At 35.9% G+C, this 17,937-nt stretch overlaps 1 pseudogene; it reads left to right on the plus strand.

Annotated features, from left to right (window-relative positions):
- Window positions 1–10,526: 10,526 nt before the first annotated feature.
- LOC109080746 lies at window positions 10,527–14,951 on the plus strand (annotated as a pseudogene).
- Window positions 14,952–17,937: the final 2,986 nt, after the last annotated feature.

Genomic DNA, 17,937 nt, shown 5'->3' on the forward strand with positions numbered 1-17,937 from the left:
GTTACAGTTTTTTAGTTACACTTGTGTTCATGATTTTCTTTCAACATATAAAAATAGTAAACAATAATAACTCTTTACTCTATGTTTTTATTTCTCACAAAGCAACATGAAAAATTGCCATTTGCAACCTCTTTTCTGAAACTGGAAACATTTTAGGGATTTGATTTATGGAGAAATGGAGTCAGACCAAATAAGAATTTGCTAACACTAGTGCCAGTCTTCAAAGCCTAACTGATGTCTGCATAAAAACGAAAGCCCATTTTTGGAAGAGGACAAATGACTACATTTAACATGAACATGACTAGATATAATATGAAGACATTTTCCTTTTTTTGGAATGATAAATCGTTAACAGGAAGACCAGAACAGAACCAATCTTGATTTCATATTGACCTTTAAGTGAAACAGATGCTTCTATGAAACATAAATTGAGATCATCTACTTGTGCTGTTTTCTTCTGGGTGGACACAAAAGCAAAGGTAAAGAAGGAGGTAACATTAAAAGGCAAGAAATAAAAGAACGATAAAAAGGTTTGAAATACAACAGAGCGTGCAGATGGGGACGAGGGACGATTTGGAAAAAGGTGTGAAAACTAGAGGAACATAAACAGAAGGTCTACGAGAAACAGCTGCTAGCGGTGCGGCGCAGGCACCTTGCCGCAATACAGCAGAATTCCTCTCAGCAACAAATTTGTCAAGAAGCAGTCAATGAGGAACGGGCAAATAAAACAGGCCTGTGCTGCTCGACCCGTGTCGCAACAGTCTGGCACTCCAAAAATATGCTATTTTATGGCCTGTTGAACAGCGTGACACTGTAATTTTTTTCAATCACCCCATAGAAACAGCGTCCCCCTCTTTGCCCTCCGAAAAATAAAACTGGTGGAAATGTGGGAAAACCGTATCAGTGTCTTCGTGATCACTGGACTGCACAGACACAATCAGTCCCCCAGGGAAATCAATAGCGATCGTGTCTGCGAAACGGAGAGTTTGTCCTCCTATCCTATCTGACTGGGACAGAAGAAATTGATGTTAGCTTGTGGACTCTGACATTTAACAGCTCTCATTAAACTGCTACGGCAGTCGAAGGAAAAGGGCTACAACCCGTCCAGACCCAGACAAGAAACGACGCAAACAAAATGAGGTTCACCCTTTTCCCCACACACAAAACCAAACACCATTACATTTGGCATGCATTTTTTGTCCCGCACAGATTGTTTTATGGATATGAAAGGATACTTGAAGTTGTGTGGCTAGTTGACTAGCTGCAATAGAGCGCTGCCAGTTGATGATGTACTGTATTTTTTGTGAGCCCAACCCCTGTGTTAGCATCATCCCCTGGATCCTTTGACAAAAAACCCAATCGGATTTTTCCATTGGCTTCTGGATTATTGCAGAAAATAAGCTGTGGCCATCAAAAAATGTATGATTCTTATATGTTTTGTTCATGATAATCTTCCCAAATGAACAACTTTTATAAATTTTGAAGTTAAACATGCTAAGTCACATGACTTCAATGTCACCCAATCATTTAATCCAGTTTTCGGCCTTTATTCCAAAAATCATTTTTTCTTGAAAGTTTAAATTTAGAATTTGTTAAGTTCGTCACAATGAGAGTGTGAAGTAAACTAGTGAGCAGATGTGTTTAACGGTTCGGTTTGATGAATAATTTTTACTGTCCCCATTTTAGCCACTTGTTAGCAACCACCTTTTTCAAGACAAAGTAAAAAAACTTAAAAAAAAAAAAAATCATCCCAAGGGGGTGTGTACTAACTGTGTTTTATGTTAAATGAATAAATGGTGAAAATATCTTGAGCTTGTACTCACCACTGACCTTATTTCCACTTAAACTAAAAAACCCATTCAAAACAACCCACCTGCCTTGGGGGATGAAGGAACCCGGAAAATGCCCTAAAATGCTAACTTGTTTCCGAGTGGCCTATAAAAATACATTATCCCCCTCCAGCTCTCTATTGGATTTTTGAAACTTTAATTGTATTTTGATTGATTATGGGGAAAACACAGGGGAATTCATGAAAGAATACTGCCTTAAAAAAACTACCCAGCAACCCCTAAGCAAACCACAACAAAAAATATCACAAGTCGCAACTGCATTAAACTGCATCAGAAATGCTGAACACCTCTGTCCATACAGGCACTCTTTCATTGCATTTGTCCTTATTTTCACCCCCCTTCTTCCCCTCAGCTGACACAGTCCCGTGACTCTCCCCTCCCCCAACCATCTCGCTCTCTCCGTTCAGCAGGATTGAGGGATTTTTTTGCATGGAATCAGGAAGATGATTCTGTGGGCTCTGCCCACTGAAGGGTTCAAATCCCAATTTGAACTGAGAACATAAGGAAACAAAAGACAAGGCAAGACTGGGCCCAAGATGGGCCTCCCCACCACAGCATCCCAACAATGGGGAGGGACTTAGCAAGAGCTAAACTTGCATCTGCAAATATTCCTTGCTATTTGTGGGTCACCTGGGTTTAAATATTACAGTATTCCAGTGAAAATTTAAAATTCAGTTTTCATTACTTAGCCCAAACTCTTGATTGCTGGGGGAAAAAATACGGAAACGAGAAATTGTGAAGAATGTCAAACCACTACTAAGAAACCCAAAAGTGACATTTTCAATATTTATTCACAGGTGAATTATTTCATAGTATATAAAGAAGCAGTTTCAGAGGATTATTTTTAAAAAAAAAAAAAAAAAAAAAACTCCTAACATTTAATCCTATTATTTAAACATTATTTAGACCCATGTAGGTTAGGAGAAACAAGTTCTTATTTAGAAAGAGAAAAAAAGAATTTTCCGTTTAAGGAAAATTAAGTTTATTTCAGTGTGGGGCTATTAGTATGCTTTCTTTTAACCCTAAAATAGGAAAAGTATGCTTTTAGTTTCACTTTTATGTACTTTTCTCAGAAATGGGCTTTATGTACTCCTCGAAATTACCTACTTAAAATGACATTTAGTTGTCTTATACTTACAAAAAGTCTAATATATTTGAGCTATACTTGTGCTCCTAGAAATCTGTGTTTCATTTTCCTTATTTTATACGGTATAGGGGCGCTAGTACCCATCTTCTGTACAGAATTCGTCCCAAAAAAAAACACAAGTGAAAGAAAGAAAAAGAAACAACACAACAGATACTAACAACCCATGTAACATGATCATCTGACCATGAAAATAACATAAAAACCTGTAAAGTTATGGAATAAATATCCCATTCGCTGGAGGTAGGAGGGTAAAATTTTAAATACGTCCCAAGCTTTGGGTTGTTGATCGACTCTATCTACGTTTTTGATTATTTTCATTCTCAATCCAATTCATTAGTCGCTTTTTTTCAGCTCTTTGTTCAATATGTTATTTATTTTTTTTAAATGAAACCTTACCCCATCATTAAAAGTGGTTTAAATAAAGCATTCCTATGAAGCTAGAATAAAAATTGTTTTGTTTACAAAGCAGATACCCCCTGTCCCTTTTTCCTTTTAAGGTGTTTTTAAAATGTTTCAGATAGTATCCTATAACAAAATATATTCAAATTAAAACCTAAATAGGGGACATAGTAGTATACTTAAAGTATGATTTAAAGTTCACTTAAAGAAACCCTTATGAGTATACTTGCAAGTATAAGACTACCTAAACTAGTAGTTTTACTGAGAACTATACTTCAAAGTGTACAAAGTATTTAATTAGTAACTATCAGTAGACCGGATATAAGTTCACTTTTAAGTATAATATGCAGTACAAACAAAACCATAGAGGTAAACTAGTTGTTGTGTAAACTCAAAGTTGAGCTACCGTTATATACTTAAAGTGATAACTTTTGTAAACAAGTATCTGGTTTTTTATATAACTATAAAGGTGTGGGCACTCTCGGGCCAAATATAGTCACAGGGCTGGCCTCCCAAGGAGTATTGAAACAGTCTGCTACTTGACAAGTATACTACTAGAACAACACTCGAACATGAATATGGTTGTATACTTGCTACACGTAAAGTATCCCTTAAAAATATACTTGAACTTTACTTAAAGTATAACTTAATAAAATAAACTTGAAGTATTACTACTTTTTGGTAAGGGTTTAGAAGGAATACTTGATAAATAATTACTTTGGACCTCCTTTTCAATAGTATGTTTGACCAATGAGCAAGTTCTACACAGCGAGAGACTCAAAGAAAGAAGCTATTAACCAAATGCCCTCCAGGATGCACTAGAATTTTTTAGAGTATTCCTCACTGATTTTCGATTTCTAAAAATTCACATTGTGCAATTGCCAATTCTCCCATCAAAAAGGTAATGCATTCCATGTCCCAGTTTCTATTGGCTACTGTTCTTTCTGTGGTTGCATCACATTCTGAAAAAACGTAATTAGATGTGGCACTATGCTCTTAAAAAACGAGGGTTCAGTCCCCGACTTGGTACCGGCGCACCAAATTGAGGACTAAAGAAATGCAGCAGACATGTTGCGGTCAATCACAACGCTTCAAGTCTGTAAACTAGGGTCAGATTTGTGTTTTTCATCCCTCCGTACCCATTACCTAAACAGCCAAAATAAATGGGTCCTAGAATAATGGTGTTTTCCCTTTGCTTTGGCTGTTGTCTGTGCCATTATGTCAGCAGTTTTTTGTGTGTTTTGAAAATGATTCCACGTTTCCTCTTTTTGCACTAATTATAAAGCGTCCCTTCCCTCTTCCCCATTTGTCCTGCCCTGCCAGACCCCGTACCATTAGCAAATTAAAAAAAGACCTTTTGTGTTTTACCGTCAGCATTTTTCAATTCCCCATTGGCAGACACGGGCCGATGGGCTTTCACGTTCCCAGCATGCTAGGGTAAATCTAGCCACCCATTTGGAGATTATTATTCGGCACAATTTGCACTTAATTATTATGACTTGCATCTTGGTAATTTTAGAGAATGGTAGAGACTTCCGAGGGTCTGCGTCTTGGGACATGACAAGATTTGGGGAACTGGAAATCCCTGATCCAATGTTTTTTTTAAAATACTCTGACAAAACCAGGCCCCGCTGCTTTTAGTCCCTGTGTGTCTCTTAGCTTTGTTCTAACAAACATACGACAAAATTAAGGTGGGAGCTTTTAGCAGGATAAAAAAAAGAATAACGTTGTCTTTAACCCAGGACATTGCAAAAAATTTCATTCAATAAAATCCTCTCTTTAGAATGAAAAAAGGCCCCACTCCCTCTAAATTTATAAACACCACCTGATAGCAAAAGCGAGTAGCAAATCATAGTTTCGCCAGGCTGTGACGTGAACTAAAGCAGGGTTAACTAAAATTAAAACCATTGCTTGAAAATAAAATAAACATATTTTCATTTAGTTTAATTTAGGAATGTACCTAAAACATAAACTAAAAACCAGAGCTGTTTGTTATAAAAATAAAATTAAAAAACTGACCAGGAAAAGAGAAAATGAAAACCTAACAACCACAAAATAACATAAAAATATAATTATAAATATGGGAAAATTGTTAAAACAAAAAAAAAATCAAAAATATTTTATAATATTATAATAATAAATATATAGGGGAAAAATATGAAATAATAAAAATATAATCCAGTCCCTCATCTCGAGATACTAAAATAACAACAATGCCCTTAAAACTCCTTAAAAAACCAGAAATTTTTTAAACATCACACCACTGTAATTATAAACATCTACTTTTAACAAAAAGTGATTCAGAATTTAAGCTGTTTTCAGTTTTAGCAAAGTGGGTTCCATGTTAAGACACCAATTAACGTTAAGACAAGAGAAGAACCCAAGTCCCCATTGAAAGAGGCCCCCTTTAATCAACGGAAAGGACAACTTTTTGTTTTTTTTTTTTTTTTTTTTTTTTTTTTGTTGTTTTTTTTTTGTTTGGCTTTTGTTGGGCTGTTGTTTTGTTTTGGTGTTTGTGGGTTGGGGGGTGGTTGGTCACCTTATGAAGGTAAAGAGTGAAATTTTGGGTTACAGGAGCTTCCCTGGGTATTTTTTCCCGATGTTGGTAAGTACAGCAGGGCCCCGTCCACTTGCTTGCACTGGAACTACCTCACATATGTTTCCCTCTATTCATCATTGGAGTTCCCTGAGGGCTTGAATTGCTTGAAAAGCCCACAAAAAAAGCTGAGAAATACAACGTACACAAACACCACAGAACCAACACCAGAGATGAGAGCAGACAGTACTTTCCCTAATCCGAAGCACACATTTCCCACATGCTAATTCTTGAGATGTGAAAAACAATATTAATACACTAAATAAAATACCAAAGTCAGGTTCAGGAAAGCAAAAAATCCCCGCCAACTCCAATTCAATTTGCATAACATATAAGTATGAAACTTATTATTTTAAAAGAACCTGCTTTGAGCTCTTGGGCGTAGATAAACTAGTGGTATTTCACCTATTACGTTTCAACTTTAAAAATAAATAAATAAAATAAAAATTCTTTGATTTACTTTTAATTATTGCTTTTTTCAAATAGTATTTTTGTAACCTTTGTCTTAGATTACAACAAAAACAACAACAACAACAAAAAAAACCATTAAAATCAGTGGGTTGTAATACTGTCATTTGTACTGTATATTCAGTTACAGCTGGTTCAAATAAAAATTTACAATCCTTTTTTTTTTTAATTCCAAAAGTTTCATAGTGTTTGATTTCTGAAGTGTTCTATTCATATATTGCTGAATATGTTGAAGTAATATTTATATTTTTATTCATTTTAAAGAGGCCAAAGTAATTGGGAAAAATATTTGAAAGGGGAAAAAAGTTAAACCAAAAAATAAAAAACAAACATAAAAATCTGTATTATACAGTATAGTAGTACTAGCAAGGAAAAAATAGCACCAGCATGTGGTTCTTAAGAAATACCATGTATAAACGCTCATTTTGATTTTACTCTTTAAATTTGTTAATTTTAAATAGTATACCATACAATAACATTTTTAATAATGGCAATTATAATTGACCCACCCACCCCAAAACCATGACTCAGTTACTTCATCAATAAAAGTAAAATACTGTATTTTAAATAGAAATTTAAATTTCATCATGTAATAATAAAATGTATGTTTGAAGTAAAGATTTACAGTTGTGGGGTACCCCTACACTTTTGTTTACAACTTTTTTATAAGAAAGTTTTGCGTGTTTTCAAACCCCAGTAAAATAAAAACCCATAATAAAATAAATTATAAAGTTTTAAAAAGAATGTAATATAAAACCAATTTATTGGTATTTTAAGTGTTTGTAGCCTGTGTTTTGTCTCTAGATTCAGCATGGCACAGAAACATCCACAACCACTTTCACTAAATAATCATGTTTCCCTTATTCTCCACACTGTCCCCTCCCGTGACATATTGAGATAATCTAGTAACATTCGGCCTGTGTGGTGGTGGGGGGCGAGCGCAACCAATGGCCGAAGTGTACACAATTACAATATACTCATGCAAAATCCATGCAAAATAAAAGCTCAAAATATTTTCACCGTACTGCAGGAATAGAGCAGAAAGTCTAATGCGGCGTGTACATGATGTTGCCCGAGCACCCGAAAAACAGAGAAGGCGAGGGAGAGAAGGAGGATGCAACATGCCCCACCTCACTCATTCAGAACCGCACAGCTCTCCCATCTGTAAGACATAATCCATTGTCACGAGATTTACACTCCCGAATAACATATTAGTTTGTTTTTCCACAACATATTTGTCTGTCCCTGAACCTATTAGTCCCAAACGCACGCAAAGCCACAGCGCTTCTCCAAAAAACCAGCGCTCTCTGCACAATTAGTGCTAGGCATGTCCGATTCATTAATGCGAATCGATTCCTCGTTTGACCTGTTTGTTCATTAAAACGATTTCATTGATTCGGTTTTAAATAGGTTAAATAACCGTGACAGACCTGCATGCGTTTTACGTTTATCAAAAGTCGCTGTTTTAAGATCAAGTCTGATCGTCAAAAATACAAATGTGACAATGTTCTTGTGTGTATAATAGCCACTGTAGTTTTTTCTCCACTAAAGTCTCCCATTCAAACAAGGAAACACGCATTTTTTACATAGGATCTTGTGTCAAACCAGCGTTTTTAAAAAATCATGACGAGACTACTATGACAATCAGACCAAAAAATATTTTGAGTTGACAAATTTAAAAAAAACCTATTCAGGTCCGACGCGAAGTCCAAAAATGGACCTACATTAGGCTACTCCGATCAAACTGTCTGTATTTGCCTCGATCCAATGTGGTTTAACAGATTTTCCCAAATCCATACGGGTCATCTCATTTCAGATAGAAGAAGTCATGTGTGTTTAATCTAGTAAGACAAAGAACAAATGGTCAATCTTTTAGTTGGGGTTCTCCCGTTTAATCTTAATCCGATTTGAATCTCGCTCTCCGTCCTTTCCGAACAGCAAGCGAGCTGGCACAATAGACAAGAATCTAAACCCCATAAAAATAACAACCCTTGATCCTCTAAGATGCTTCTTGTTGGCACACAAACACTGTCCGTGAATGAACATGTCCAGAAGAACAACAGAGAACGCTGCACCACCCCCACCCACACCTCGTGGTTTGAAAGGACACCGGTGCGGTCCAGCGATGGAGAGCCAGCACGGGATGAAGGGAGCAGGTGCATTCCGGAGTGATTCAGACGGGACGGACAGGTGTGGGATGATGTTTGGGATGCGTGTCTGTCGGGTGTGTGGAATGCTGTCAGGATAGGGACCAGCTTAATCCTCCATCTGAACGCAGACAGCCTCTCCTCGGCCGCCCCAACCCTCCCTCATCGCCTTCCCAGTGAGGTCCGATCGCAAATGAATCGATACTTGTTTTGAAACAGGCTCTTTGTATATGTGATTCGGTTGAACCGATTCGCAACGCGTTTCGTTTGGGAGAGAACGTCTGACAATTTGTGTGACTTAGTCAAAAGAAACAGAATTAAAACACAGTATTAGACATTTGCACTATGAAAGAAATAAATAAACACTTTCAGTACCTATATATATTTACTTTTAGTCATGTACCACCAACAATGAGCAAAAAATGTAATTTCCACAGTGTATAGTCTATGTATTTGAGATGCAGAAACACAAAAATATAAAAACAATTTTTAGTTTCTAAGTCATAGGTTCAGTATGAGACTGGTGATTTATGAGAGGATTAAGATCCACTAAACATTAACAACACGTACAGAGTTCATTTTATGCTTAAAAATTGACCTAATCTTTCTTACGATTTCAGGTTGATCGACTTAGTGTTGTTTTGAACTCAGCATAGGAACAACATAGTTCTGGTCGCGTACGGCCACATTTATCACTTCCTGGCTCTTTGTTAAGTTGTTTCTTAAATCTAGCTAGGTAGCCGTTTGCTAATGTGGTATTAGTGGTTTTCCGAGAGCGGTTATATAACCAAAACCTGGACCAAATTTGGTGGATGTAGCTTTATTAAAACTCTATTTTTTGGTCCTGTCAATATTAATTAGTAACCAAATATTTACGTATCCACATAAAAAAAAAAAACAAAAAACGTTCAGATGCAGCCTTCTGTGAAACCCTTCCATGTGGGGTCAAACTGATCCGACTGATCATTTTTTGAAACCGGTTTGAAACGAAACTGTCCGAACGAACCGCTGTCACTAAATGAATCAAGAAGTCTTCCCACTATCATCCCTCAATCCGAAGTCTTCTGTTCCTCTCTCTCTCACAGCCGTCTGCACTCCCTGGGGTCCTCATGCAAGGTCAGGCATAGGTAGCAAAGAAATTAAACAATATGAAGTGAAAATTGGACAAATATTTACAATAAGCACAAACATATAAAACATAGCTAAACAGATATTTGCTCAATTGTTCGAACATACAAATGAACAGTTTGTCATGCAATAAAACACATTTTCAAATTACTGTGATCAGTACGATTATGAAATATAAATATTTCTTGAACTCACATATTTCAAATCTAAACGCTTTATCCTACTTACATGCTTAATATCCCTTTCATTCATACTGCACATTGCTTTATTTCATATTATAGGTGAAGAGCCTTGTCGCGGTCACCATAGTATGGGCAGTTGCTCAACAACCGGAAGTGCGTCCGTCAGCGCACATGACAGGAAACTACCCCCACAGATCAGTTGCTTTCAAAAGAAAACTTTTATCCCATTCACCCGGACGTGGCTTGAATTCCTGCGCTTTATTACTGCAAGTAAAAGACTTTATTACCCCATTATATACTCCATAAACCATTTATTCGACAATGATTCGAAATTTAAAAACGAAGCTGGTTGTTAATAAAGCTGGAGGATTTGATGTCATTAATATAAGCTCAAACAAGCAAATCATAGCAGGGTTATTATTATATATGTAGGTTCTGATTAACACTGTACATGTTATTCGATCATGTTTAGTAAAGCAATGTGTCATCTAGGTTGTTTAGCTCCTCACTGGACTGGGCTTTGCTTGATCATCTGAATTGGTTCAGTGTTGGTCAATAATGCATTGATGTTGTATTTATTTTTAGAGTCTTAAGGTTGCAGCATAGACCGTTCTCAGTGAGAAGTCATGAGACTTGTGATTCTGGACGACTATGATCTGTCCAGCGAATGGGCTGCAAAGTACATCCGCAACCGGATCATCCAGTTCAAACCCAGCGCTGACCGCTACTTCACTTTAGGACTCCCAACAGGTAAACTAAAAGTTACCAATCAGTTCCCCACGCCTGCCCTATGTATGTCTTTTGTCTCAGAAATACAGAAATTCAGTACATCGGGAAGATTCTGATTATTATGTAAGTATATAGATCATTATATAATCTGATTGTTTGCAGGTAGCACACCCCTCGGCTGTTATAAGAAGATCGATTGATGGGGGGTTAATATCACCAGAATGGAGACCTGATCTTCAAATTTGGGAAAAAGACAAAAACAAATTTTGCAACATGGATGAGTATGTGTGTGAGTGTGAACTGCACAGATCACTTCTCACGAGAAGTGCTGGGTATGCAAGATCTCCACAAACTCTCTCAAAACAGAACGAGAGCTGCCGACGCCGAATACCACATGGATAACACATAAAACAGTGTTAGAACGCGTTCATGCAATGACCCTCTGTCCACAATCCAGTTCTAGTGGTATTTAGAAACAGAAAGAGATATTTATTAGTCATTGTTGTTTTGTTGTGAGACTTTTTTATTGTTGTATTTTTTGTTGTTGTGGTATAGTAAATATAGTGTTATTTTAGAGAGAGTATTAATAATCAATTTCTACATTTCTTTTTATCTTCAGGTCTGCCCAGAGATCATCCCGAGAGCTATCACTCCTACATGTGGAACAACTTCTTTAAGCACATTGACATCGAACCCCCAGAACACCCAGATACTGGATGGCAACGCCATCGACCTGCAGGCAGAGTGTGAAAGCCTTTGAGCAGCAAATTTACTGCATGCTGGTGGAATTGAGCTGTTTGTGGGGATGGGTTGCATACAATACATTCAGATCCCAATAAATTGTTTTTTCAGACACGGATTAATCGAGAGACACTAGTAACAGTGCTTTGTGGTGCATATCTTAATCTGTACACATAAAACTGGCTCTCTAAGCAGTTTAACTGTGGCAATAACAAAATGCTTTTGTCAGTAATGCTTGTATGGTGATCGCAGTTCAACTCCAAATCAGAGGTCTGTTTGTTGGCCACATAACTGATTCTTAAGCTTGCTGTAGCAATAATTGATTGGATATTTTATCAGTGTTTATTGTAATATTATTTATATAGTATTGTAGTATTTAATACCATTTTGAATTGCATTTATTTATTTTTTACTATTTTGTGATTTTTTTTTTAAATACTTTTTAAAAAATATTTATATTTAGCTTTATTTAGTTTTATTTCAGTTTTAGTCTAACTTTTATAAGTATAGGCATGTTTGATTATTTATAGTTTATGTGATTGCAGATTTATTTTAATTAATAAAAATCTATTTTTTATCATTTTAGTTAACAATAACAAAATAGGTCCAAATGATATAGGCTTTAGGCTGTTGGTTATATGACGACAACATACAGAGCAGAATGGTAATAACTTTTATGAATTTACTGGGGTAAACCTCCCAAAAAAATAAAATAAAATAAAATAAATCAGAAAATAGTAATAAATTCAGTCAAAATAATTTTTTTACATTGTTTTTATGATCAGCACATTTCGGCTCATTACTGTAATGCCTGTTTTTAATGATTTGCCTTACTTTCATACCCAACTGCTATTATATTCAGAATCATCGCATATTTTCATCCATTAATTTGTTAATTAATCGTTCTTGTTTTTTCAGGCATTGGTCCAGATTGGGCACATCGCCTTTAATGAGCCCCGGCTCCAGTCTTGTGTCCAGGACCAGAGTGAAGACCCTGGCCAAAGACACGATAGTAGCCAATGCTCGTTTCTTTGGGAACGATCTTTCCAAAGTGCCCACAATGACGCTCACCGTGGGAGTAGGAACGTGATGATGCCAGAGAGGTAAATTACAGAAAATACAGAATATTCACATATTAAGATGGAGACCATTCAGCTGAAAGAGAGATGATATTCTGTAGTATCATCTGGCATATAAGCCATAAAAGACACAGATGTATTAATGAGGCACAGAATGGAAAACAAACTGATTGTTATATCAGCTGCAAAGCACCTTAAAAAGAAAGTATATTTTGAGTGATGTCACTCGGTTTACTGATCACATCAACATAAAATCGTAATAGTTCCAAATATAAGACTTCACATGAGTGTACCTGAAGGCATCTTTTGTCCGTATTTCAATAGCATCCTTTGTGATATCCGTGGCTTCTTTTTTGCCTCCGGTCCAGACACACTTTTGTTTGGAGCATTTGTCATCTGCAATTGATAAATATAAATTACTCTTTTATATAGTAACAAATGTTCTCATTGTTATAGCACTAAACTGAACATGTGTTTGTTTCTCAGTGTGAGACTGATTGTGCTGGGAATACAAGTACATAAAACATCACCTGAATATTTTAACAGACAGTGATGCTGGGTAAAAATGTTTTTCGGGTCACTTGATTTTGTTGATTGGATGCAGAATCACCTGATTGTCAATTCATATCATTAGCTGTTGTGCATCATCTGAAACATTCCAAGTGTATTGTACCAGTTGTAAAGCATAATATAATAAGAATTATATACATAAAAAAAAGATAGATATATTTTTAAAACTTAAATGATATTGTACCAGTAATGAGAATCGATATTTTATTGTGGTCTATGACCTGAGAATTTCTTTATTGGACATAAGAAAGGTGGGTTGCATGAATCGAAAGTTAAAACAGTTTTTGACATGGTTTAATCAGAAACTACAACGTGAAAGCCACCGTGCGGATTTGATCATTGTAAGACAATGCTGAAGACTTTTTGTCCTTGATCTTTATGGGTCATGATCTGATCAAAGGGGCTCATAAGGCCTTTGCCCTGTATAAAGCCATCGAGGAGGGTCGTGTGAACCACATGTGGACCGTATCTGCTTCCAGCAGCATCCACGAAAACCCATTTTGTTTGTGATGAAGATGCGACGAGCTGGAGCTCAGCGGTCTAAAACTGTGAAGTATTTTTAAAGGTACGTGACTGAGCACTCTGCTGCCTGAGGGGCAAATCTTTGACTCGCGTAGATGGACAGTTGCTCTTTTGTGGAAGCAGATTGCTTGAAGATCAAAGGACTGGCATAGTTACTTATTTATTATAACAAGCGTTTAAAGGTAATCAAATAAAATGTTCATTTCAGATTTACCAGTTAACTCTTAAAATATAAAATTCTGTCAGTTTGATAAAGACCTTTACTGTTGTGACTTCATAAAATTCTTTATATATATATATATATATATAATATATATATATATATATATGTATGTATGGTATGTATGTATATATGTAATGTATATATATAGAGATTTATATATATTATATATATATATATATATATATATATTTATATTTATATTTATATTTATATTTATAATGATATCCCCCCATTTTAAATTGTTATTCTCCAGTGAAAGGTTATATTTTGTGATTTTGTTTTAAATAAAGATCAAAAGACAATGCAGATTTGTTTTCACAGCCTCCTTTGATCATTGATCAAATATTTCTTAAAAATATACGTACATGTTTGTGTGTGTATTTATTTACATATATATACATATACACAGTACACACACATATATTATGTAAACAAACTTTTATGTGTTGGATGCAATTCAGTCGATTTTACAAGCACAAAATATTTCACGATATTAATGTTTTCCTTGTATTTTTTCATTAAAAAAATGCAAACTTGGTGAAACATAAGAGACGTCTTTTTTAAAAACATTTAAAAAATCTTACCAACCCCACAATTTTCGCCATCCTTTTTCCCCTCTGAGCAAACCCAATAGAGCAGCTGTTTGTTTGCTTTTCATCTGTTTTTTCATCTTTTTCTACAAAGCTCGTATCTCGTCTAAAAAGACGGCAGGTCAAGATCTAAACCCGCTGGAATGTCCATCGCACAAGCGCTTTTCTCAGAAACGCAATCGTCCGGTCTTAAGGGCTTTGGTCTCTCCTGGGGGTTTAATATCTTCGGCTGGGCTGGATTTCCTAAACATACTGATGGGTCTTCTCTCCTACAGGGCTGATGCACGTCCACAATCAGCTTGTTGAGCCCATGCTCAGCGTGAAGGACTACATGGACTGAACGCGCCAGACGGGACGTCTGGAAAAACGACAGAAAAATCGGAATGGCATGAGTGTGAATGAGTGGAAACTGGCCTCAGGGACCACAGCAGTTTTGTTACGGTCATAAAAGTGTTTAAATGTCTCCATCAGCATAAAAAGTAGATGTTGTACAAAACACCTCTGCTTTCCATGGTGCCATGTTCACATACTCCAACCGGATCTCTGTATTAGCCTTTATAATTCACTTTGAAACTACTTTAAGGATGAGTATTAACAGGAAATGGACCGGGTTTAGGCTAAATGGTACTAAGAAACCACTTTTTAACACTTTCAGCTAATGTTTACTGTTTTAGATAACACTATTAGTTACTGTTCTTGTGATATACAGGCTGTTTCGGTTCTTTGTAAAATATAAGGCACGAGGCCTGACTTAACTTGTATGTGTTTTAAAACATGCTTTCATTTCATCGATCATTTCATTTCATCAGTTTGTGCTGAGTTTTTGGTGTTGTTTGAAACCTCCTGTACTGTACTTTAGTTGAATGTTGTTTTGAGGAGAGTCGACACTTTTTATGGATTTACACATTTCTTTCCATTAAATTGTTAAAAGATTATGGTGAAACTGACTGTGAACAGATTTGCACTCCAAAAACCAAATCATCATCTCGTGTGTACTTTCGTGTACGCTGTACTCAAGGATGGATAAATAATAATAAAAAAAGTTTCATTTATTGTGCCTCAATAGTACACAGTTTGTACAGACAGATTGAATATAGATGTCTGCATCATATTTTGAGTACCACATGTCGCACTTAGTTCACATCAATTCCACATTCAAAATTGATTATGAAGAAAACAATATAACCATATATTCCTAAGGAAAAACTATTTTTGTGCATATGTTTGAATATGACTGCAATTCAGAGGAAGCTAAAACACATACTATTCTTCTCTTGTTCAGTTCACTAGCAAGCAACTGAAATATAGCTCTCCCAGTAGATTGATTCACACATCTTTGAGCAACCATCATAACTACCCTCCCAAAAACTGGCTTTCCTTCAAAAATCCTTAACCCCTATGGGGTACAATTTTATGATTCATCCATATCTGTAATTAAATGTAAAAAATAAAAACACTGCATAGACGTTCACTGTATGAATTAAATATAATAAACGAACTCCTCTGCATATAAAAGTTATTCAGTGATTTCTTTATTGAACCAACACAGCAAATAAGGCACTGCGCTGCAACAGATATATTTACATATTATGATATAAACTAGTTAGCAAACCATGATATATAACACCACCAAGCCCTATAAAGAATGATTTGTTAAAGCATAATGCATTCAAATGGTTTTCAAATAACATTTTTATTTTAGTAGTCATGACTGTTCTAACGACTGTTTTGAAAAAAAAGATAGAAAGCAGTTTTTTAAGTTGTTTTTTGAGTTATTTGGGAGTTAGTTTTGAAATTTGGATATTTCTCTTGATTTTATGGTGAAACAGTGGTCAGATAAAGTGTTAAGATAACCTTTCTTTGATTTGACTGGCCATCACAATTATTTTGACATTGATGAATGCTGGCAAATGTCACGGACCCCCGGGGCAGCTAGCTAGCTTGACAGTTAATCTTGGCGTTGTACAATATTTTTGCAGATTCTTTTTTCTTTTACTTTTTGGCAGGCCACCAATTAGAAAGGTGGCGTGCTCAATTGCAACTGTCAAAAATATTGTCAAAGTATTCAGAAAATTTACTGGCCTTAAACATTGTTAAAATTCTAATGCACTATAACAAATCCTATATTGTTTTTGATTATGGGGTGTGTTTGAAATATGACATGCATGTGTTCTAGTCTTGTCGAAAATCACCTTGCAAAAGCTTAAAAGGAACTCAGACATGTCCTGGACTGGACGTATTTTCAGACTTAACATCCAGAACCCACTGCAACTCCCTCTGCAGCTTGATGGAAATGAAATGTGTTCAAAGGAAAACAGCGCTGCCAAATACTTCTGCAGTCTAAATGTTTTCCAATGACAACCTTAGCTTGCAGTCTGCTGAATCCGCTCCTTTGAGAGAAACTTGCAGTGGTGTTTCAACATGATGAAGATTAATTCAATCAAACCTGCTTTATGTTCCCAGATCAACAGGCACTAGTTATATGAACTTTAATATCATTTCTCAATTTAATCATTCATACTGAAATTGTTTATGTTCATATTCACAAATCAACCCCAGCTTTTGATGTCTGTTATGATTATGTTCCTGAGGGAACTACTTCCGCTTTAAGAACATTGATGAAAGGGTCTTTTGGGACGTCAATGTTTCCGATGCGGCGCAATTTTCTTCTTTCCCCGGCCTGCTTCTTTAGCAACTTCATTTGCTGTGTAATGCACCACCGTATAGGAAAGACAGATGTGACAAAGAATCAGTAGCTAATCAAAAAAAGTTAGAAGAAAAAATTTTTTTCTGTATGAGAATAGGTACTCACACATTTTGCTAGAACATTCTTTCGATATGCTTTTATCCTAAAAGTGGGAAACAAATATAAGGAATATTAAAGGAGTAGTTCACCCAAAAATTAAATTTTGCTTCTAATTTATCCATGATTATCCATGTACTGTAGATGCGTTTGTTTCTTCATCAGAAAAGATATGGAGAAATTCAGTATTACATTACTTGCACTGCAGTGAATGGGTGCCGTTCATGCGAGTTGAGAGTCCAACAGCTGATTTAAACACCATACACAAATAAATCAAAAGAAATCACACACTCCAATCCTATCAATTAGCGTCTTGTGAAGTGAAAAAGATGCATGTTTGTAAGAAACAAATCATCATTAATGCATTAACTTAAACTGTCAATCTGGCCAAAACACAGAAAGTGTGATAGTCCACTAATCCATAATATCGCATCCGCCCAGTGAAAAAAGTCCATCCCTGATGTTCTCTCACATCAAAATCCACTCACATATGTTTGGACATGTACAAATGGTGCTTGATCTCGTGAATAATATCTCACCTGATTCAGACAAGACAACTTTTTCACTTGAGAAAGCAATATTATGGATTATGGACTCATATTTTAGATTGGAAGAAAGAAACAGGCTTAATAATGGAATTCTTATTTTTTTACAAAACACGCCACTCCACAAATTGGTGCAACTAGAATGGTTGTGTCAATTATTTCTGGATGATTGTGAGGTTTTTGTATCAGCTGTTGCGAGTTCTGACGGACGGCACCAT

This window comes from Cyprinus carpio, chromosome A14, assembly GCF_018340385.1.
Source record: "Cyprinus carpio isolate SPL01 chromosome A14, ASM1834038v1, whole genome shotgun sequence".
Taxonomy (NCBI): Eukaryota; Metazoa; Chordata; class Actinopteri; order Cypriniformes; family Cyprinidae; genus Cyprinus; species Cyprinus carpio.